At 34.6% G+C, this 25,360-nt stretch overlaps 1 protein-coding gene across 3 annotated transcripts in view; it reads left to right on the top strand.

The window, feature by feature from the left end:
- Appl (amyloid-beta-like protein) overlaps positions 1 to 25,360 on the top strand; it is a 562,030-nt gene that overhangs the window by 82,704 nt on the left and 453,966 nt on the right. The gene's annotated exons all lie outside the window — the stretch shown is intronic.

Genomic DNA, 25,360 nt, shown 5'->3' on the forward strand with positions numbered 1-25,360 from the left:
TCCCGCCAACTTAACTTTATATTTGTCACCCTCTCGCCATTTATCATCATTATCTAGCTTCCATAGATTTCTCTACGAAAGCCACTTCTTTGTTCCGAGTAAAAGCTCTTTTCGTTCAAACTTTGAAAGTTCATCCAACAGCGAGATAACTAGTAATAGTCTCTCTTCATAGTGGCTTTGATCTCATTAGTAAATCGAAGTTAAATGTTTCTACCTTTATAAAAATAGCTCTCGTCATTAAGACCTATTATTGTTGTTTAGGATGTCAACGTAATTTCCCTTTTAGCATTGTTAGCTTTAACGTTGAACTATTCGTAACATCCAGCCGTACTGAATTCCCTGTTTTTGAGTTGAATTCCCCGAATGTTGCCTCAAAGGGATAAATATATATTTTCAAAGCGGAGATACGTTCGCAAAATACGCGTTTTATTTTATCAAAGGGTGGAATCTGATTTTAGAGTAGTCGATAATATATTACTCAATGCGTAAAGAAGGGAGTTGAATTATTCTATTATTAAGTTGCGTGTATACTAAAAATAGTACTTCCCAGCTTCGCTGATGTTTCTAACCTTATTTATTTTCGAAATCATTTTTCTTTTTAATAAATTTAAAACTTGATTTTTTGGCATTTATGGTAAACATTAATAATGCTGCGTACAAACATACGAATCAAAGGAAATGGGAAAAGTAAAGTTTCGTGCCGTTTGCGATTGCTTTGTATTCGCATTAGACTACTAATTAACCTGTAAAATTTGATGTTTAAATATATTCGTATACCAAGTTGTTTTTTTTTCCATATTATATTATATCCTTTTTGCCATAAAAAAATCTAGAACTTGTTTGATGAACACCTCGAATTTCTTTGGACCAAATTCCTCCTCTACTTTTCTCTTTCTGTCTTATCCGGTGTGGTCTTTTTAGGGAAATTTAATCATAACAAATAAACAATACTGAGGCATATATCCTAGTGCCATAACCAGATTGGTTTCCTTTGACAGTAATTTGTGTTACGATTCCCTTTGTCTCTCAGACTCACCCGACACCATTTCTTTACACCACAGCCCAAAGCCATCAGAAACAGTTACATACGTGGATTGCTTTTCAGCCTGTGGTCTGTGGCTTTTAATGGCCGATTTGAAGTACGTATTTGACAGTGGATGATGAATTATTTAATAATAGAAATTCGTTATTTGTGAAAATACTAATTTTTAATTAATTACTAATTTTTGGATATCTAATCTGAAATCTGTAGCCCAATGAGTGACTTATATACCCTAAAGTTATTCTTTTATGGTCTGTTTTCTCGGGACATACACAGTTTTTTTTAGTATTTATGGACTGCACACCACTGCTAATAATGCACCTGTTCCAAGTTTGTTCTTATTAGTGCCAAAAGTGTTTAGAGAGTGATTTGAATGATAAAAGAAGTCGGGATGCTTAAGGAAGACTTATGAATTATCTCTGTACTTTGATTGAGATACGGAGTCGAATTAAATTCGATATAATATAGTTTTTTTTAACAGGAACACAGTTGATTTCATTGTACTACATTAAGAGAATGGTAGAGAAAGTTGGGGACGACTGCGGTAGACATGTACCAAATAATTATTTGTGGCAAAATGAGGCGTTTGGGATGAACGAAGAAGGAGGTACAAGGAATGTATATGATCAGCAACATCATTAGCTGTAGGCAGACTGATGGAACCTTAGCGCAAGCCAAATACTAAGTTTGATGATCGTGCTTTCGGAGTATCTGTGCCGAAGGCTTGGAATAAACTCCCTCCGGAACTAAGATCCATAACAAGTCCAACAGAATTCAGGTCTAAACTAAAAACTTACCTTTTTAAGCTGTCATACACTTAAATTAAATATACCATTCCTGAGAGAAAGTCCAGGTATATCCAATTATGTCCTGAATCTTGTATCTCAAATTCGCTAATAAACAATTATTTAATGATAATTAAGTGTTAATCTCAAATGATTTACCAGGTAAGTATTGTACTGTATATTATCTCCATACCTATATAGTTAGTAATAACATAGATCATTGTAGAAATGTATTATAAATTTGTATAGCGCCCTTAAGGTGATTTTTAACAAAAACGGCGCTATACAAATCATCCAAATATTATTATTATTATAGAAATAAATGATAGAAGAAATCGGAGACGCCCGTGGAAGACTAGGCGCGATCGAGTGAAACAATATTTAAAAAAATATTCAATTCCATACAATGATATTATTTGTACCTTATAGATGCACCCAGTTTTCGAGTGCACTAGAATTCACAACCTCAAAATTTTACTCCAAATAATTCATTTACGTCAGCTAGTTACTTGTGCAGTACCTGGACGGCAAATATCTCGAAAACGATAAACATTTAAGCCCCTGCATTCCCAATTTCTACCGATTTATAACAAGTTTCTCTTTAACTCTAAGTTTTTAAGTTCCAAAAAAATATATATAGTTATTTTTTAAGATAATATATATATATACATTTGTAATGCCGAAACGTTAAATATATGAAATTCCCACGATAGAAAAAAATCGCAAGGTAAGCTCCGAAAATTATTAAAAACACGTTTTGTTCCGTTATTTAATATTTTATGGGTATGAAAAAATTCACAGAGTATCCTCAAATGCAACTAATGCAGTTGTCGATAGAGTTTTGCTCAATTGTTATCTTTTTGTAATATTAGCGCGCCCCCTCTAACATTCGTATTATATATCTCCCTTTCAAACCATCTTTGAACGCTTACTACGGGGACTTGAATGATAAATTATTGAAGACAATATTTAAACAGAAAAATTAAAAAAAAGATATGGTCGCATCTAGGACTTGAACCCAGAACCCTAGCCTTCTTTTCTGTTTCAAATTGTCGTTTAAGAATTGCTAACATTGTATTCAATAATTAAATATTACATTTGAGGTTTTACTCATTAAGTTATACAAAAAATCAATGATATATTATTAGCGTATCACTGTAATAATATAATTTGAATTGCAATAGCATGATAAAATAATAATTATTGTCCTAGCCGTTTTCTACAGTAGCAATTTGTTTGCAGGGTCTAACCGCTATTTCTGCAAGTGCGCAATTTAAGGCCATTACAGTAGTCGCTGCTAATTGCACATTGCAATAAAATACAATCATCGGTATCATTCTAAGCCACGTTAATGCCATTTGGGTAGTTCTCTAGAGCTTTCTAGTCTAGAAGTACCCGATGAGTGTTGCCACTTTTGTGTTCAGATAAATATTAATTTGAATACAACCGCGGCAAAAAATACCAGGGATTCTAGAACGGCCATTCAAATAAGCCCATTTACTTTGATCATTATCTTTATCGCGTTATTAGGGCTTCCGAAGAAGTTTTTTGTTTAAGGCTTATATACCTTTTCAGTAATTTGGTCCCTTGTTTTTATCAATGTATGGATTCAACCGTCATCACCTTTTTCTATCTGATCGAATCTATATAAAACTAGGCTTCGAATTTAGCTTTCTGAAATTCAGTTTTCCGTATCATACAAGTTAAACTTTTACGAAAATTCTGACAACCAGAATTTCTTTCCTTTCTTATTCAGGATCAATCGTGTTCCGACTTTTATTTTATTTTAATTTTTTTTATTATCAATATAAAGTTTTTTTACAGGTATTTTTTCGATGTCTGTCTAACTAGGATAAACCTGTGTCGAGACAGGCTTATTGAATACACAAATTAATGTTTACATATTATTTGATACATATAATATTTCATTACATTGAATGACAATGTGAAAATGATAAAAAATACTAAATGATAATAAAAAAATATAAATTGGTTAATCTGGATATATCTGGTATACCCTAGGATCTGTTTTGGCTGATGATCCAAGACTTGATGTCTGTTTTATATTTAAAAAAAAATTCGTTCAGTCTAATGGCTAGTGGGAGAGCATTATATAGCCTTGTTGCAAAATATCTAAAATTTCTCTGGCCAAAAGTTGTTTTAGCGAAAGGGATTTGTAAGAGATTATGTCTTTTGGTTCTAGTATCACGAACAGTTCGGACATTGTCAAAAGTAGTTTTGTGTTTGAAGAAGTATGCTAGTATGTTTTTGGCATAAAGTTGCCCAGTGTCCATAACACAGATTTTCCTAAAGATTTCATCCGAGCTGCTTGTGATTGGTAGTTTGATTAATGGTTTATATTCAATTATGGTTTGAATATCAACATTATGCTAAAAAAGTTCCCAAAAACTTCTAATGTTGAGACTGCTCCACATGTAATGTCGAATTTTCTACTTTTGCTGTTAAATTTGACAGATAAAAGTTTTTTTAGGCGGACATTTCAACTTCACAAACTTATAACATCATGAATTCTTGCTGTAATGATATTGCCGGTGGTCATTACTTTTACTCACTGCTGTTTTTCCCCCGTCAGGGCTTCTGTTATATATTTTTTGCGCGGACGGAAATAAGCTGTACGTTGTTTAGTTGACTAGGCCATTGAGTTGGAATGTTATGTCTTTCTCAGAAAGTTCTTTCAGCGATCAAAACTTTTGTGCTTGTAAAAATACTCATTCCGCATATTATTTCCTCGGATCTGTCGCGATTTGTCTTTTTTGTTATTACTGAACATAATACTATTTCATGGAAGAAAGCCTGGAGATTTTTGTTTGGTAACATGCTGGTAAGGCTTGAGGTATGCAGAGAAGGTGTCCATCTCATTGTATAGACGAGGTTAAAACAAATTACGCGTCAGTGGAGTCGGCACTCTTATCTATTCGGTCAGTCTGCTGTACATCACCGGCACCGATTGTGGGAGAAATGCACAGTTGTACACCCTGTCCAATTTAAACGACACAGTAGCGCCTCTGGACGTGGATATAATAAGAATCTTGTTAGCTTTTAGTTGAACAGTCATAATTTGCGTACTACACATAATTTGGGAGGCGGATACGGGTATCACCGGGAATCATTAATTGAATAACCAACACCTCTGACAGGTCACCTCAAGTGGTTCGCTACGTTTGTTGTCTTAGCAGGGGTGAGGATTGTCTAGGTCTTGGCAACGGATGCGTCTGCCCACCTACTGTGTGGCGAGCTGGATTTGGAGAGACTCGTTGAGGGAGATCTTTTTACCTCTCCAGCAAGACACTCTCGACCCATCGCCTTGCACCGCAGTGGGAGGGATGAATTCAAACATCCGTCACTCTTGGACACACTGACCCTCAGATTCCTACCCACTCCTTATACCTTTTTTTCTTCCCAGATCTTCCTCTCCCTGTAAAAATAAAATAAAAATGTAATAGGCAATAATTGTAGAATAAAATACTAGGTATTTATTGAATTAAGAAAAATCGACTTCTTTATTGGCCTATATTTTATAATTTCAAATCCATATCCACCCTAGATATTTAGAATAAAAACAATAAATTTTCAGTTTCGTTACGAATTTTAGCCTCAAATGCAAATTTAAGATTTGTATAAAAAAGGCCGCGCAGTCTCGAAGACTAGTAGGTAAGCACTTTTCAGCATTATTTGTTTTACAAATATTCTGACACGCCATTATGCAGCGAGGAAACAAAAGGTTGCACAGACGTTGAAGAGTTAATGGGGAAGAAGATTAACGAGTTCATTTAAATCATTTTGCTTACGTTTTGCTTTTCTCTGGTCATGAAGACGGAGGTAAGGAAGTAATTATTACGCATATATATGGGAATTCCTGTATCCTCATTTTCCTTTTAAAGGCATAAATCTTAATAGGTATGCTTTCAAAATGAATTTTGGAGGTTGCCCAAAATGAATGAATTTTAAATGAATTGTGCAAAAGCCTCGCAATAAAACTGTAAATTTTTATGAAAATCAAATTTACGCCTTTCGCCTGGTGGCCGCCCTTCTGCCACAGACATTTTTCTTTATATAAATAGATTATAAAAGGTACAACACTCTTATTTTGATGTCCTTTAATAATTAAAAAATGTTAATCAATCAATATGGCTTCTTATCTTATTTGTTAATTGTTTATTTGATATTTCAATGCAATGGTAGATAGTGAAAATTACATCTGAAAATGTTTGCATTGATTGTATAAAACTAGACAGAAAAAGTTTTGCAAAATTCATGATGCCAGAGTTCATAGTTTGATAGCTTTTTATGCCTCGCTAAACAGATTATGATCCTGCCATTGAGAGATCCGTTGTAACTACTCTTTCTGCTGCACGCGCAGTTTATGAATGTTATTATATCTGCTTCGTAATATAAAAAACGTAGTATTGAAGCAAATTACCATGGTGTTTATATCTCACATAAGAGCAGTTAAACTTGCCTTTACGTTAGTAGATATTTGAACTCTCATTAAGAAAATGTGTTTTTTTCATTCTTCCACGACATTACGCAGACCTCTTGCAAATGAAAGAAATAAATACCGTCACGTTGCCCGAGCAATTCGTTTATTCCGTCTTTATTAAATTACGTCTGGATATTGAAAAGGTCCACATAATATGCCGAGTCCGCTAAAAAAAATTATATAAGCCCGTGGAATACCTCCACCACTGCCATTCAAGGCTGAGCAATTTGGCTTGCGTTTTCAAAATGCTGATTTTTTAAAAGGAAAAAGTTCATTAATCAATTTGCCGTTGCTTTGAGACAACGCTATTCACGATAAGTTATGATGGATTCGTGGGGGTTTTTATTCACTTTTCGTAAAAAAGATTTTCATAAAAGTAGATTACTGAGGAAGGGATTCTAAAGGACATCGAACTTCAATGAATATGGAATGGAATAAATGGGCCCTTCTCTCGAATTCATTCGATTGTATTGAACGCACTCGTTTATATTTTTTTAACCGTGGGAGTATGTACATGTATTTGTAGATCTTTAAACGTTGGAGTATGTGCATATGTATGTAGATATTTCTTTGTTGTTTGTTTGTCATATACCTAAGTTGTTTACGTTCTATTGTTTTTAGAGATTTAAATACGCAGCGTCGTACCAAAGTGATGGCTTTGATTAATTCTGTTTGCTGGCAGCAAACGATAATGTCGTATACAATAAGAAGGTTCATTGTACTTCATTACTTTCAAGTACATATCCAATAATATCGTATTTGTAAGTGGAATATTCATCTCTCAAGTAATCAGAAGAAAATAAATGATAATTTCAGAGGAAATCACAATAATATTAGATGTACCCACACATTTGTTAGAATGCACACTTTAAAAAACGACATTTTGGCAAATTCTATTCACGACTAATTTCCATATTATTATTATGATTTTAATAACTTTAGTATGAAACGCAGAGGCCGGCAAATCGTTTCACAGCTGTTGAACTGAAGAACTAGTCGTAGAAACGACCCGTTGAAAAATTTCAACCGTGTTCAAATGTTGACGCGCATTTGGCGTGTTTGGCATGCACCGAGGCCGAAGGGATAAATGACGCTAGTTACTCGGAGCAATTTCCATTGAAATACACTGGGCTGGTGATTTGCAAAAAAAACTTCCGTTTTATTGGCGAAACCGGCCATTAGAGTTTGAACTGACCAAAAAAAAATTGGGGTAGGTACATAGAAATTAACAGGTACTTTAAATTCACATTGTGACCCGACTTTTTATTCTCTAGCTAAGCCAATAATTTCCGAAGGTCTACACGCCTACGCCATAATTCGGTTATACAAGTATGGCCCCCTTAACTGCTTTAAAATGCACGACGCGACTCTCCAGCGGAATTATTTTATTAGTTAATTTTATCCGCCTTTAATGTATTATCTCTTAGTCAGTTGAAATAGGAGACTGCATTAATTCGAGCTTATTTCTCGACTATTCCACTGAAATGTGAACCCCGACGGATGATGGCAAACCGAGTGGCATTACAGATAAATTGTTGACTCGGTTGAAATATCTTTCTATTAAATCTTTTTGTAAACTAAGCAACCTGTGTCATGATTTTTAGTTTTGAACGTAATTCTTTTTTTAAACTTTATATTTTTCAGATTTTGGACTTAATTAATGGCTTGATGGCCTCCGTTGTCGAGGAGTAAGGATCTCGACTGCAAATCCAGTGGTCTAGGATTCAAAATAATATTTATAAACTTAATTTGTTTTTTTCATTAATTAATTAATTGTTAGTTACTGACCTAAAATTACCAGATATGCAAGTGCACGTAATCCCTTGTCTAAATAAAACTAAGAAGAAATAACTTGTTTCTGTTTTTCTTTCTTTAAATCTTGTATATCATCTAGTATGCTAATTGCAGTTGTTGGTCTGACTGTGATTGTAACTCTGGTTCAATGAATTCGGATTTGTTTTGTATTGTGTCATTTCTTAAAATGGAAGTGATGTGCCAAGAATTCAGGTCTAATTTGATAACTTAAATAACTGACAAAGAAAAAAATTCACGAAAAATGTTATTAAATTGATGCTTTAAATATTTTTTTCTTGATTTTCCTTGTTCCGACGTGTTCTTGACATAAACTTTCAGCTTCAGAAATCCTACAATAAATATAGTATCCCGTGATTTTTCACAGGCTTGCGTTATGTTTTAAATACAATTACAGTATCTTCAGGCGATTCGTCTTTTTATACTGGCCCTTGTTTGTTTGACCGTATTTTTCTGAATGTCATCAAATTGGGGTCGGTTCGGGAGACCCTCACGAGATCTGCGTTCTTATTCTTCTCTCTTCTCGTCTTGATCCACTTGTTGGGAATGAGGTTTCGCATTACAGTTCTCCGAATCGCAAATGAGCCTCCACTCATTCTAGGGAACATCCATTGTGTAACTAGGCCGAGTATAAATATGTAAATCTTATTCCAAGTATAAAACCACGCAGAGCTTATTCTTATATTATCTTGCATCGTGGTTCTTTTCATGCCTATCTTGATGTTCTTTCTCTAATGATATTATTTTGTAGTCTATTTTGTTGTGTTTTGTACTCATGTAGTATATTGTATTGAATAAGAATACTGCTGTAGTTATGATTTTAGTATATTTTTTAAGACAAATATATTGTATTTATTTAAAATTATATTATGGATAAGTGTGACATTTCTCAATGATTCTGTTCCATCGAAGAACATGTTTAAAAAAATATTATATCTATGATGATAACATAATATAGATAGTATGATTTTAGGTGTAGCACAGTGAAATCGTTAAGTTTAAAATATCAGGCGTAACTACCTTTTATTTTATACCGATATCCCGAGCAAAGTCGCGCTGTCGATAGCCAGGCGGATATTGTTAACGCAAAAAATAAAAAAAATCGATGTACGTTGGCAACCCTGGAGGTATTTTCTATGAATTAACATTTCGAAACATCAAATGTTATACAACTACGTAAAAGTATTAATAATTTGACAATGTTGAATTGAAATACTAAAAGGGAGTTAATTATAATGTAAACAAGTTTCTTTTTTCCAAGTCCGAACCGTAGCGTCATTGACCAAAACCTCCTGGATTACAAGGCCGGGACAGTCATTCAACAGCCCCCTAACTTGTTTGTTATTTTACAAAAAAGTTTCGTTTTAATTTTTCTTTCATTTTATTCTTACTTATCGAAACATCTTAAAATGTTTTAGTTAATTTAAAAAAGTAAATAAAAATACATTATTTGGAGGTTCTCGTTAGGAGGCTGATTTGATTCAGTGTCCCTGCCTTGTGATCTAGGAGGTTTTGCATTGGCTCGAACGGATTCAACTCGCCGCGTATACGACTTCTTTCAATAATAGCAAGATCTTCGTTATTCCAACTCCGTTAGCCAGTATTTTGCATAACGGACGACATTATTAAAAATAAATATAGTATATTAAGACTTAAACGAAGCTTTTCTGATACTGCGAAGGCCGCGCTAAATTTTGTCTATCGGCCGTCGGAACATTTCTTATCAATTGTTAACCGTGCTCGTAAATATCGCTAACTGAGCATAGATGATGAATTAAGTCAATATAATTGTTCTAGTTTACATATGTTTAATGTTACTGTTACACTTTTTACTATTATTTTTTCATATCCAGTTTATTAAGAACTTTGTGTATGACCGGTCGGTGGCTGAGTTGACATCGCGTTTGGGTCCCGCCCAGGCGTAGTGTGTTCAATTCCTCGGCTGGCTAAGTCCTCTATCACAACACAAGCAACATTTTCCGCTTATTGTGGTGGTAGTAGGAGATTTTCAAATATTGTCAGGTTATCCGTAACCCGGGAATGTTTGTCTTTCTTGTAAAAAATAAATAAATTATGTAGCTCACGCTGGACGTAAAGCAAATAAAATAAAATATCGTATTGACATAGGGCTTTATCGATCGTCCGTGCTGGACCTCTTGTAGTCGTAGTTTGGCAGCGATTTTTTTGTATTTTTTTTCATACATACGGTGGACTGTAATCAAAAAGTGACACAACTATGGTACAGCTTCAACAGTGGAAATTGGATAGGAATCTGACTCACCTTAATTTTTACACTGCACTTTTTTTTTTATGAGAATTTATTTTATGGCACTGAGGGATCACTGGCTTGAACACTGCACAAGTTTCCATGATAGACTGACTAGTACAATTTGTTGCAAGGTCACACAACACTGTCAGAATGGGACAGTTAATTGGGTAAATAGGTTGGGCGGGGGAATGCTTGAACACATGTTAAAAAGGGATGCATATAGTTGTGTCAACAATTAGTAAAGTACCCAATTTAACAAAGGGGTTTGGTAAATATTTTTTTTGTGAATAATAATGGTGTTGGTTTTGTTATGTCATGTTAGTGAATTGCAACTTTGATCAAGGGAATCTGAGAGGTGGAATGATGTACCTTCGTGGCTGTTTAGAAGTAGTTATCTATAGTACAGATTCAATCGACGTAACATTTCAATTCTGAGCGGTTTTTCTTATCCGGGTTCAACATTTAGAACGAACGGCAAATAATTTATTTTTATTCATTGAAAATAATATTAGCAACTAATCTGAATGAAAATATGAAAACAGAATAAGACACTCAGATCGTGTAGTCTTACCGGGACCAACATTGTACCAATTATCAAGCTAATGAGACTTAATTAAATTCGGTCATTTTTATCGATCTCATAATTCAATTTAAGAATTACTAATATTACTCTACATTAAATTTAGGACTTGGGCTCGAGTCCCAATTTAGACCATTATATTTTAATTTTCGGCCTTTTACAATGGTATATAATATTATAAACACGGTATTAATCATTACCTACCTACGTCTACGAGATAAGATTTTATTTATATTAATTTAAATCGAAATAAAAACGCGATTTAATACAAGAATTTTATTATTTTATATGCACGTATTTAGTTATCCAGTTGAAAATATTTGTCTGAAAAATTAATTATAAATATATTTAAAAAACATTTGATTGTATCCGACTAAAATTGTGTTAGTTTTTTTTACAAATAATAAATTAACAAAAAATTCGTCCAAGCTTTTTCATAATTGAAAAAAATAAGAGATAATATTCTTCAAGTATTGAATAAGTGTGTAATTAATGTTAAATACCCGCCTCATCGTGTGCCAATTTCGAAAAGAAAGCTTTTTATGAAAGCATTTTAGGACGGTCGTCCATGACGTGCATACGATCTATCTATGGAACTACTACGCAACAGTAATCGTTACACTTCTCCAGTTTCAAGGTTTTCCCTTAGATTGTAATTAAACGTGCTCGGTTACGCATTCATTAACGCCCGATGACGTTGCGGATTCCCTTCGTGATTTTTTTTTGTCTGCGAATCTTTTATCCGCACCTACGTTGCAGTATGGCCCTATAGTACATAGTTAATTACCCCGTAACGGATAACGAGACACATTAATCACTATCGTCCGCCGTTAGAGGGCGGGGCTTTCCGTTCGCCGCTAAGGGGCGGATCGTATTATCCGTTAAGCTCTTTTATAACGGATTTTATTCATTGCCAATGGATGCTCTTTTAGCTTATATTGATGAATGTGTAATCGTAATGAGTGACAGTATGCTTCAGTCTTCACTGCACATTGTTCAAGAGATCTAGTGATTCAATTTCCACTTACACTGCATCTTGCGTAGGCGAAGTTGATGCGATTGTGGTTAAGGCGAAGCTTAATGCCAAATCACTATTTTGATTAATCTTTATAACGAATTGGTGTTCATTATGATTACAAAAAAATATGCTTTAGATAAATTGAAGGTTTTCCTATCCCTTCGCTTGAGTAGAATACAAATGAATATATAAATTACTCAATAAAAAATATAAATGCGAACTACTAAAAAAAATATTTTTTCAATAGAATTGTATGGACGCATAAAGGAAACAACTTAAAAAAAAATACAGTATTATAGCTAAGATTATCTGTGACAGTTTCACTTGATTAACTTTTTTGCTTTCTTATAAAATTATTTACATTATTATTATTTAATTATTTGACTCCATTTGTCAAGCGATTTTAATGCCCATTACCTACGATATAAGGTATACCAAGAATACAGGGTGTATCGGCACTAACCCGACAAACTTTAACCAGCTATTCCTTAGCACATTTGGAGTAAAAAATGTTATGTGCACTTTGCTGTCCGGTAACGTTTTTTTTTAATAAAAAATTAATTAAACATATTTTCACCACATGTCACCACTGTTTTATCCTTTGTCAAAATTTGAAAGCAACATCGCAACTCTCGCGTGTTGCTGCGAACGAAGCCCGTATTACATAATCCAGTACCAGAAAAGAAATATTTTATTTAACAATAATGATTATTCACATTTTTCGTATGCGAATCACTGATTGTCTTCTTGTATTGTACACATCAGTTTTATTTTTGTATCTAAATTGTTTCACCTCTGGAATGCTTTGGTTTCACCTCTTACGCGTTTCACGTATTAAATAGTCTAATTTTGAAACTAAGAAACTAATTAGTAGATTTCCTGAATTTATAATCGAAGTCCAATAATTCTGAGCACTTTTAAAAACAATTTTCCTCACTTAGGTACTTATCAATAATAATAATTGGATTATTTGAACAGCGCCGTTGTTTTTTAAATCACCGTAAGTGCTCTGTCAAAATGTTACTTGCTAGGCTATCCTACAACGTATATTTTTTAATAAATTTAGTTATTTACAACTTCGCGGAATGTGATTTATGAATATTATTGCTTATGTTAAAAGCCTTCCAGAATTACCGGAATATAACGAGCAGCTTGACACACTTAAGTTTATTTCCACTAATTTGAAGGTACAAAGAATGTATAGTTTTAAAAACAATCCCGATGAATCAAAAAACGGTTCATATAAAACTGCTGCGCAACACACTGAGACAAAGGAAAGCACTCACACAAACGTCATGACTGCATTGGATTGACCACCTGCAAATGAATGCTGCCAGATTGCTAATTTATTTAAACAATAATTATTAAATTTTATTTAAAATATCGCAATTTTTTTAAAAAATCGACAATAAATTACAACTATAATTTAAAAAAAATATTCTTAACCCCACGCTTTTTCGTAATTGATTAATTAATTCAGAATTTAAACGTTGCTTGAAATGACTAGCCGTATTTGGTGACCAGATCTGAATATCCAGGTTCAGAATTTAAACGTTGCTTGAAATGACTAGCCGTATTTGGTGACCAGATCTGAATATCCAGGTTTAGAATTTAAACGTTGCTTGAAATGACTAGCCGTATTTGGTGACCAGATCTGAATATCCAGGTTCAGAATTTAAACGTTGCTTGAAATGACTAGCCGTATTTGGTGACCAGATCTGAATATCCAGGTTTAGAATTTAAACGTTGCTTGAAATGACTAGCCGTATTTGGTGACCAGATCTGAATATCCAGGTTCAGAATTTAAACGTTGCTTGAAATGACTAGCCGTATTTGGTGACCAGATCTGAATATCCAGGTTTAGAATTTAAACGTTACTTGAAATGACTAGCCGTATTTGGTGACCAGATCTGAATATCCAGGTTCAGAATTTAAACGTTGCTTGAAATGACTAGCCGTATTTGGTGACCAGATCTGAATATCCAGGTTTAGAATTTAAACGTTGCTTGAAATGACTAGCCGTATTTGGTGACCAGATCTGAATATCCAGGTACTTCCTCACCTTCCACTCCTTCCCTTAGCCATAAAACTTACCCCAATTCAACATAAAAATTGTTTAAATTATCGGATGTAATGAAATGCATAATAATTAGACCCCAAAATACTTAATTATTCAGGGAAATAAACCCCTGAGTCATCAGTTGGAAATACCAACGACATTAAGTGAAATTAACAATGCAATAATCCTATTATTGCATTGTTTAAAATTTCACTTAATTATTAGCATTAGCAAATAATATTGGGATTAGCAAATAATAATTTACGACAATTTACTCGGAAATCAATAAAGCCAGAATAATAAAAAAAGAAAGTTATCACTTACGTCGTCTGTAAGTGGCTTTACCAAAGTTTGATAATGCCGTCAGAAGGTGAAACAGCTGTCACGCGTAATAATAATTACAACTAGCAGAACTTGTTTATAAACACACTGTTTTTATAAATTTTTTAATAAGACTGTTAAAATAAAAAAAATCTCTAAATTGAAATGGAGTTCTACAAACTAAACTTAAAATCAAATAAATTTATTGCGAAGGTTCAAAGTACTGTACTGTAATATTATATTAAATAATTTTTACGTGTTTAATTATTGTTTAAAGTCAGATTAAAGCGATTAAAAAACCCACCTGGCAATTCTTATTCGAGTTTCGTTGTTTTTACGTATTGGCGCGCTTACAAGCATCAGTCGTCTCATTTTTAACCATTAATATTTAGTGTGTAGGAAAGAGAGAAGACGCTTTTCGACACACTTGTCGAAAAACTTGTTGAATGCCGACGGGCATACTCTTCTACAGATTTTATTAAATATTGATATGTAGGTAATATTGATGTGTAAATGAATGACATTGTGAGAATTTTACCAATAAATAATAAATGAAAATGCGGACATGTAGTTTATGTTAATTTTTTTATTGGAGCATTTGTTCGAAGTGACTACCATTATTTTCGATGCAAGCGTGTAGTCTTGTTATATTTTGATTATTTAAGTTTGCAGGATTTGCTTTAATTTCTGCAGCGGCTTCCATCACTCGTTCGAGCAGTTGCTCTCTTGAGGCTATTGGCTTAGCATACACTTTTTCCTTGAGAGCCCCCCACAGGTAGTAATCCAGGGGGGTCAGGTCGGGTGATCTTGGTGGCCAAGCAATGGCCGGACTTCCACGGCCTATCCAACGACCAGGAAACTCGACATCCAAGTAGTTCCGCACGGCAATCGAATAGTGTGGTGGGGCTCCATCGTGCTGGAACCACATTCTCCGTAGTAATTCGAGGTTCACATCTTCCAGAATCTCGCCCAGTTGCACTTGTAAGAACTCCAAATACATCGGTCCATTTAGTCTGGGAGGCAACTCGATTGGACCGAGTATTTGATTTCCCAGGATTCCTGCCCACATGTTGATGGAAAATCTGTCCTGGCTCGACGACTCCCGAACAAGCTTGGGGTTTTGTTCAGCCCAATGGTGCAAGTTGTGCACATTTAGCACTCCTGTTTTAGTGAACTGTGCTTCGTCGGTAAACAATATGTTTTTCATGAAGTCTGCATCTCTTATGACATTATGCAGCATTCTTCTGCAGTACACGACTCTGGAAAAGTGGTCATTCTCCATGAGGCCTTGGCAGCGCCTATAGTGAAAAGGTTTGAGCCCGTGCTTCTTCAGAACTCTCCATACCGCCATGTGTTCCCTGTGTCCTATCATCAGAGCGACCCGACGCACGGACAGCGTGGGGTCTTCGGTAATTAAGTTCAGGATTCTCTCCTCAACTGCCACAGGAACGATGTTGTGTCCTCCGCCGGCGCCTTCAATCCGTCCGATGCCACAGTCACGCAATTGTTGATACATCTGAAACAAAACAACAAATAACAACTGCTTTTATTATTCAGCTCAGTAATAATGTCAAATAAACAATCGCGGGCTTTTTCACTCATTTTATTTTTAAAGAACACTTATTTTAGGCACATATCAGAAAACTTACGTTTTCTCTTCATTTATTTCATTTTTTTATAGTAAAATGTATAACAAAGTGTTTTAAATTATAATTTTCTTAACTAGGTACGGTTGATATCTTGGATTCACAGGGGTGAAATTGAATTCAAGTAATTTAAATAATCCCATGGTGAGAAAGGGAGTGAATTCAATTGCAGTGAATGATGCATTTATTAGAGATTAAAATTAATTAACTTTTTAAAACGCCGTTTAGTGACCACTGAACACAAATCACCTAAAGTACAATTTACATTTTTAAAGTTGGTGGCCCCTTGTTATGTTTTTAATGTTCCCAGTTTAAATTTCAAAAGCGCTTTTTGGCATTATCAATGAATGTAAATAGTTTCAATAAACAATTGATAGGGTACAAACCTGGACAAAGGTAGCATGGTGTGGGACGCGTCTTCCAGGAAACCTCATGCGATACTCCCTTACGGCTGCTCGTGAATTTCCATTGCAAAATCCATAAACAAAAACAATATCTGCTTGCTCGGCAGGTGGATAATTGAGGGGCATATTTCAACAGTAAAAACTTAGATAACAAAACAAAAACGAAACTAGAAACTTGATGACATGCGAACTCCCAAAACAGCACTGACCACTGATACGAGACGGGGTGGCGGGAACCACACGGGACTTGAGACAGAATATGTGTGAAAGAGATGACAGTAGCGCGGCGTTGCCAATTATTTTACCCCTATACTGTGGGCAGTAGCGGAGTGTGGAAATTTTATTTATTTTTTGTTTTTAAAAGAAAAAAAATGTTACCGGACAGCAAAGTGTACATAACATTTTTTACTCCAAATGTGCTAAGGAATAGCTGGTTAAAGTTTGTCGGGTTAGTGCCGATACACCCTGTATACACATTTTTGGCTTGTAGCTTCCTCTTAAGGGATGTAAAGCGAAGCTATCTATAGCGGCAAAGCTGTCCTGCGCGTGCCCACTTCTCGTTCCCGCTCCGCAATTTTCAACGTTGTATTTCTGTTGAAGAATGATTGATGGTTACTTTGTTGTACGAAATAAACAAACATTTTATTATATTTTAAAATATATATAAACTTTTAGAACATTGTAATACTTTATATAGGGTATAATATTCAACAGCCAATAATCCACTTGAAAAAAAAACGGTTGCGTCGTTGAAGTGCCAGGCTGACCGCACCGTTCGTAACATGGTTGTCTGTCTTTTTAAAATATCAAAAACTAGCTGATATACTAGCTTTTTTATAAATATATATATGCAAGTTTTACATATATAAACTTTCCGGAAGAAATTCTTTTACTGATATTGAAAACCGTTTCAAAATCCGTTGTGTAGTTTAAAAAAACTAATCGAAAAAACAGACGCGGTTAGCAACTTTTTTTTAATGCCATTTAGAGATATTAATTTCAGTTGTATGTGCGTCCTATGTAACTCTGCTTCAATTGACTCAAATTTGCTTTGAATTTAACTGTCATCATAAAAAAATTCAACTGATTGTGTGACGAATTCACTTACCTATAATATAATATTTTTACCGCAAAATTATTTAAATTTTCATACTGGAACTGATTTGTTAATCATTCAGACTATCCCCTGATTTTGCATGGGTCTGCTCTAATAATATATATATATTAACACTGAATTTTGGCACTGTTTAAATTCCGTATACAAAGTATTTTCCTTCCAAGGCCCGATCATCAGTTAATCTCAAAGTATCTGTATATATACCGTATCGCCAAAGGATCGGCGAGAAGACCATTAAAGAAACGCTATCACGAATGCCGTGAAAATTGATGTAAATCTATTTTCATTTGAATCCCTCGAGTGGAAAACAACGCTAAAAGCATAAAGTCTTCTTTCCCTAGCCAGATTTGCAAAAAAACAAACAGTGTTCGTAACAAAGGAAATGCTCAAATGCGCCCCGTAATCCGTCCACTACGATCTCCCCTCGTGGCGTTCTGTTACCGCATTCACCCACACTCCCCTCAGTACCCCTACTCCGCTCGATTACCATCGGTTTCACCTGAAAGTGCCTGAAAGAGATATTGTGTGATGTCCTTTTCACTGAAAAGTATGTTCAGCGGGGCTTTGTTTCCGATACGTTTTTGTTGGCCAACAATTATTTATGAGCGGTAAACAGTGTTTCAGAATCTGCTTTTATCGCGTATTTAATTTTCGCGTTGTGTTTCTTTATTTATTGTTCACCTGCTTTGCATATAACTGTTTATTAACCTGTTAAGTGTGTGAGACACATTTTTCCACGCTTGGGTAGGCAGAGAGGATGAATCGCCGCATAACTTTGTCTTTGCACGTATTCCTTGCTTCATTCATTTTCGTGCATCGTCTCATACACTTTTCTGTTATTCTGACTCTTAACAAGACCCGACTCAAGTATTTGATTCATTTGATCGTATTATGTCTTCTTCGGGCGTTCGAACTTCTTCTTCTTTGCACTCCTTTGTTCGTTCAGCTGTAAGTAGGTATAATATATTCATATTAAAGAGATTCTTGTGTGATGCTTATGATGTGTAAGCGGGGTGAAAGCGGACTTTTGGCTGATGTTCCATACAATTTAGAAACAATTTGAACCACTGTGTACCCAAACATATTCACACACTAGCTGTACCTCGCCACGCGTTTGTGGTTCATTCTGTCTGAGCAGACAGAGAAACAATAGCGCATGTTGCTTTTACCCCCAACAAATGGAGCTGTTTAAAAAAATATATATTTTACCTCTCAAAGGTGACATCTATATAATACAGGTATATAAAAACTCCCGCGTATTCGAAAGCAACGTTGTGTCAAAATTTCAAAGCAATCTGTGAAGAACTTTCGGAGATTTAAGATTTTGAGTAAACGAACATTAATATTTTTATTTATATAGATAGATCTACTCTTTAAAATGATTTGCCTGTATATCTGCAAGTGGGTGGTTTATTTATGATCTCCAATTATTATTGCAAGTGATGGTTTAACGTTGTGCCTCTGGAAAGCAAGAACACTTTCTCAGAGTTTTCTATCATACTTTCTATTAATAATATGCTGTTAATTAAATCATAACAAGTAAAATATTGGCTTATTGCACAAAGCTGTGCCCATACAGCAAATTAAAACAATGGCAGGGGCAAGGAAAACAATAGCTATTTTAAAAGCAGAATTAAGCTGTTACCCTTTCATCAAAGGTTAGTTTTTAATGTCTTTCGTAGCTTCAACATTAATACAACTACTATCAATATTTGACTAATGATTTGCCATTATCTTCATACCCCTACATTATTTCCTTAATGATAATGGTTTCATAATTTCCAAATGACTTATTTTGGTGTTCATATTTTTCTTTGTCCATTTTTGGGATGGCTTTCATAATATTGTATTTTGTGGGAAACAAAGCGTCCAATCAAGTAACCGAACGGAAATGTTGCCTTGTATATCTTGTGGGCATTATCCTATTTTTTCTTTGTTTTTTAGGGGAGGATTTGTTGGCTTTTGTAAGCTGTTGTGAGTTCGGAATACGAAATTCATAATTTCGTATGCTGGCGAAAACATCCTATGGTAGATTTGAACTTTTAACAAACTAAAATCCAAGTTTATATTTTCTTTGTAATATGTTAGCCATTGATATTTTTTAAGTGGTTGAAATTAAGAAAAGAGACCTAACGTAAAAACAGGAAGGACGGGTTGTCGATTGATCGACGGAATTTGAACGATTCATCAAATTTTATTTTCAAGTTCTGTGAAGGTTCTATTCAAGTTCTGTTATTATTTCAGTTTTGTAAAACAACCGGCCAGTAATTATAAAATAAAAGATCTTGAATACAACTTGCACAGAACATGAAATTTAATGAATTGTTCTAATTCTGCGAAACAACCCGTCCTCAATGTTGGCGGCTTAACATTAGAAATATAAAATTAAAATAAAATGTTTATTTTAATTTTTGTTATACAACATTAATAATAATAATAATAATGTTTATTTCAGCTGGACAGAGCGGTGTGTGCAATGCTCTGCCTGCCATAAAAGTTTACATTTAAGTTAATACATGAAAATAAAATGAATAAGTAAATAAATAAAAATAATCAATACATTGATGAGCACATTAGGACTTTATGGTGGCTTGAGTGAAATTCTCCATCTCTGGTGTAGAGGCGCTCCCTGCCACTGGGCAACGGCCTGGACAAGAGTGTTGTCCGATTTCTGGTAGCGCTGACTCGTCCCGGCTATTCTGTGGCGCATCAAAAAATTAATTAAAAATTAATATAACTACCATTTTAATAATGACACATCGTAGTCACACTGTGCTGCCACAAGGCAGCTTGTCTGCATATTATAATTTATATAGATAACCTGACAATATTTAAAAATATCCTACTACCACCACAATAAGCGGAAAATGTTGCTTGTGTTATGATGGAGGACTTAGCCAGCTGATGAATTGAACACACTACGCCTGAAAAGGACTCCTGCGATGTCAACTCAGCCAACCGGTGTACTTGTACTAATAATCATAGTATTATTTGTTTTAATTTTAAGATTTAATTTCCTTGTCATAGCCCAATAGGGCGTTAATGAATAATAAATTGAAAAATAATAATTCAAATGCCTGATTTAAATATTGTAGTTTTTTCTTAGGACGATGCAATACGTAGTAATGCAAAATCATATGTTTTTTGTTTGAAAATTTTGTCGCTAAAAATGTTTCAGATGCTTTAATTAAATACTGTGAGTAGAATACATCCTGGCTTTTGAAATAATCGAGTAATTTTTAGATAAGTCTTTTTATAATCCCAGAAAAAAATTATGTATAAAGCCTATGAAAACTGCTTTAAAGTTCAAATTCTCTTATTTACGAACCAATTTTCGGTTATGGTTTTATTGTATAATGTGGCGATTTAAGTTATTTATAAAATGATCGAAAAATATTTATGCCTGAACATCCACAAAATAAAATAAAAGGCACTTTTTGGCCATGTTTTTTTCTTGCATAAATCAAAACAGATGGATGGTGTTAAGCGGGAATTTAAGCCTTATCGCCATCTACATAAGGTGTGTTATTAATAGCGGCTGGATTCAAAATATTACACGACGTAGTGCATCGGCTTAATTAAACTATGTAGCTTGACGCCTCTGTCTGCATTAAGTGCTCGGTAAAGATTTAAAAAAAATATTGTATTATATTTTTAAAAACCACCACACATATCCAAAATACTATAATTTTTTCGTATTTCTAAAAATATCCCTCTAAATAATTAAAATTCAATTTTCGAAGTATTTGGCAGACAAAGCCGATTTTTTAAATTTACACCAACTTGGACCTAGAAGCAGAAAACTTTAAAGCTTTTTTGGGGATTTTCTCGACGCCGGCGTTCTCTAATCTTCGTGGATTTCTTGCGGACAACTTTTCATACTTGCCTTGAATTGGCTTCGCAACTAAAGCAGGCATTAGAGTTTTTTTTGTTTAAACTTACACTGATTATTTTTTAAATCAAAAAGTTTTCGTAATGTTTAATGCCAAAGCAAAATATCAAAGGATTTTTGGTCAAATTGGGATTTTTTAGAAGAACGTTTATTGAACCGGTTTTTTTGATGGCAAATATTTTTTTCGTCAAACAATTTTTATTTTCTCTTTTGCCCTTGCAACTCGGTTTTTTCCTTTAGTAATTAACTAATAACAACTATTGACTCCAGGTCGGTGGAATCGCGTCATTCGATTAGCATTGAAAAACATTTACGTGTTGCTGAGGTTTTAGGTTTTGATTTGTGATCGTCATACACGGGCGGTACCTGTGCAGCTTGGTGTGTTACGTCCATAGACATCAATTTGATAGACATTCCTGAAACGAAATCTGGATAGCATTTCGACGTGCTGAAAGTCACCCACCGCTTTCCCGCCCCACTATAAGTTACAGATGGTTACTCCATCAGGGCTCTCGCAAGTACTTTCATTTTTGTTGTTGTTTAACGACTTTAAATTTATATAACTATACCCCTAATGTCCCTGCATAGTGGTTAGTTTGCACAGCGCGGGTGTACACTGTGCGCCCTAATGTTTAAGTTTAGACTACGGAATTCAATACTTCGTTTGTGTGAAAGCACTATGAAACAATACATGATTATTTCGACGAGCTGGAGGCAAACTACGTGACCATATTTTTGTTACCAGGAGGGTTCTAGAATTCTTTGAATAAACTCCGACATCAGTCGTACGTTGACCGCTGAAGAGTGTTGAAATAACCAGTCCCTGCGTAATTTAAATGTAAAGTTCGCTGAAGTAAGGAAAGGTTTGCAGCGCCGCATATTGTTGGACTTTTCTACGCAGGATCTGAGTGTTCATTTTTAAACGAAGCGCCTGGAGTAGAGACGCTAAAAGTGATTGATGTAGTTAAATTATAACACATTTGTAAAAGTGTCTAATGTAAAAAATTATAACATTTTGGAAATCACTTGTAGTTAAGTTTTTTACGCAGCCAACAATTTGCACGTCATTGTAATGGTCTGTGCTACTTACAAGCCAGATCATCACCAGGACTAGAATTTCGCAAGAAAATTATATTTTCGAGGACTGAATAGTGAAATTTATTGACAAATCATAGAGCTCACTTTGCCTGATTGACTGGACTAACAATTTAAATATCTTAAGGTTACATCCATATCCAGGATGGCAATCACTCCCATTTGCTGAACGGTCTTCATAGAACCCACAGACATAGATAGAACCATAATTAATATTTCAAGATTGAAGTTCCAAAAAATCAGTCGCCTTTTAATTTAAGATGATCATTACAACCCTGAATTAATTTGAATTAGTGCTGGGTGTGTCCATTCAAATATCGGCGGCACAATGAATTGTGCGCGCGTGGTAGAGCGGGCAGAGCGGGCAGTAACGGATGGCCGGGATTTAACCCGACGCGGACGTAACGGACGAACCGCTTATCCGATTTATAGCCCTATTTATTTTATCGGATAGTTTTTTCGTAGGGTCGCAAATTGACGTTCGCATCGCTGCCCCCATTTCTCTCGCTCGTCTCTCCCCGCTTTACAATGGTTTTAGTTTATGGGATAACCTTTTCCGGATGTTGAAGAGTGGAGAACTTTGATTGTCCATTTAATGTGATTTGATCAAATGTTATCTTTCAATTGAGTACCACGACTATTTGAAGATTATCACCGACACAACGCTTATCTCAGGGTAGAATTTTAATTTCAAATGCGGTTGATCACGTCTCACACCATTCACCTCCAGTCGTCAGTTATTTAAAAAAAACACAAGAGTCTCAACCGCTCCCAACCGTCTGGAACCAATGAGACTATGGCATCCCCAATTGAGGAAGTGAGGAAGATGATGCTGGGGAAGTACCTGGCTATTCTGATTTGGTCACCAAACACGGCCAAAGCCATTTCAAGCAACGTTTGAATTCTGAATGGTGGTCTTACACCAGGACGATACTGAGTAGTACTGAGAGTCTGGAACGGGTCGCAAATATACTATATATTATTATAAATAAGTATATTGTGAAATACCACATATAAATAAAATCAAATTTGCGTACTTCGGGATTTGAACCCGCGACCTCCAGCTTGCTAGTCGAGAGCCTTAACCCTCGACCACGGAGGTCAATAGTACCTGCTCAGATATTCTTCTACGTAGTCAGTCCAATTATTCTTTAGCCTGCCTCTCTGTTGCTTCCAACGGGGCACCCAATTGGTCACAATTTTCACTTGAGGTGACATTTTACTTGTGTTTGCACTAAGAATGTTATTATTCTTTTACCGAGATTTTATTTTACCTTAAGGCGATCCACTACGTCGTGTAATATTTTAAATTGAGTCGCTATCAATAACAACCCTTACGTAGATGGCGATTAGGTTTAAATTCTCGCTTAACAACATCCGCCTGTTTTGATTTATGCATGAAAAAAACATTGCCAAAAAGTGCCCTTTATTTTATTTTGTAGATGTTCAGGCATAAATATTAAATTTTTTTCAATCATTTTATAAATAACTTAATTTTCCACATTATACAATAAAATCATAACCGAAAATGGGTTCGTAAGTAGGAGATTTTGAACTTTAAAGCAGTTTTCATAGGTCTTTACATTATTTTTTTCTGGGCTTATAAAAAGACTTATCTAAAAAATACTTGATTATTTCAAAGGCCAAGATGTATTTTACTCGCAGTATTTAATTAAAGCATCTGAAACATTTCTAGGCGACCAATTTTCAAACCAAAAACATATGATTTTACTACGTATGGCATCGCCTTAAGGGTACTGTAAAAAGCTTTAAAAAGACTTGTAGTTAAAGGCTTTGAGGTTGTAGTTAAAAGTTACCTCAAACAAAACGTTGTTATTACTCACATAAAAGATAAGGGCTTTAAAGATACTTATACCGTAAATAAATAAATAATTTAAACAAACGAAAACTGGTATTTACATATTTACAGATGTCGCGGACCGTAAACAGATTCAGAATTTATGGGATAAGCTGTTCGGAATGAAGATAAAGAAAGACTCTTAATAAATTAGTACAAACAAAAAAATATTTAAAAGAGTCACTGCAGGTAAACTCTGAACTTTACTAATAATTTATGGACATGATTTTCTGAAAATAAGAGTTTAGAGTTTCGGTTTGAATTCTGTTTGCGTTGGAGTATATTATTAGTCCAAGATTTAGGCCTGATACTCCGAGAGAAATCTACAATCGATAATTTTCTTAAAATTATGTGGTTCCTTTATTATCTTAAACGACTCTTATTTACCGTGCTAATTATTCAAGTTACATTTTAAATGCTATTTTGTTTGCCGCGAGCTGTTTACCAGTTGTAGTACCTATTACAACCAAATTTGAAAGTTATCATTCCTGTCGTATTCTCTTTGCTTTTATCTTGATCAAGTAATAGGTACCTATAGCAAAGTGTGTAATCAATTCAGCTCTTGAAAATTTTCAAGAAGGAGCTGTTTTTAATAAATTCGATAATTTATGGTGCCTTTGGCTTATTTATTTTTCTCCTTGTTTAATGTTAGCCGCCTCCACGGAACACGAACCTTGTTAAATATTAAAACCCTCGCTACGGGCATTACTGCGAGCCCTTACGGTAAATGATTGTTTTAATTCAAACCGTAGTAGCATTCTGATAGGAAACAAAAGATAAACTACCACACAAAGGTATTCTGTATTGCGCTGAATATTCCAATGGGTTTTACAATATGTACGCAGGTGACCGTTTAACCACTGGATGATCATATAGCCTGGACCGTCGCGTTATTTTAATGCTTCCATTAATGGCCTGATCTATTCATCTTTTATTTCTTTATGTCTTTTCGATGCTGTAA

This window comes from Hesperophylax consimilis, chromosome 18, assembly GCF_061612785.1.
Source record: "Hesperophylax consimilis isolate HC1 chromosome 18, BYU_Hcon_1.0, whole genome shotgun sequence".
NCBI lineage: Eukaryota > Metazoa > Arthropoda > Insecta > Trichoptera > Limnephilidae > Hesperophylax > Hesperophylax consimilis.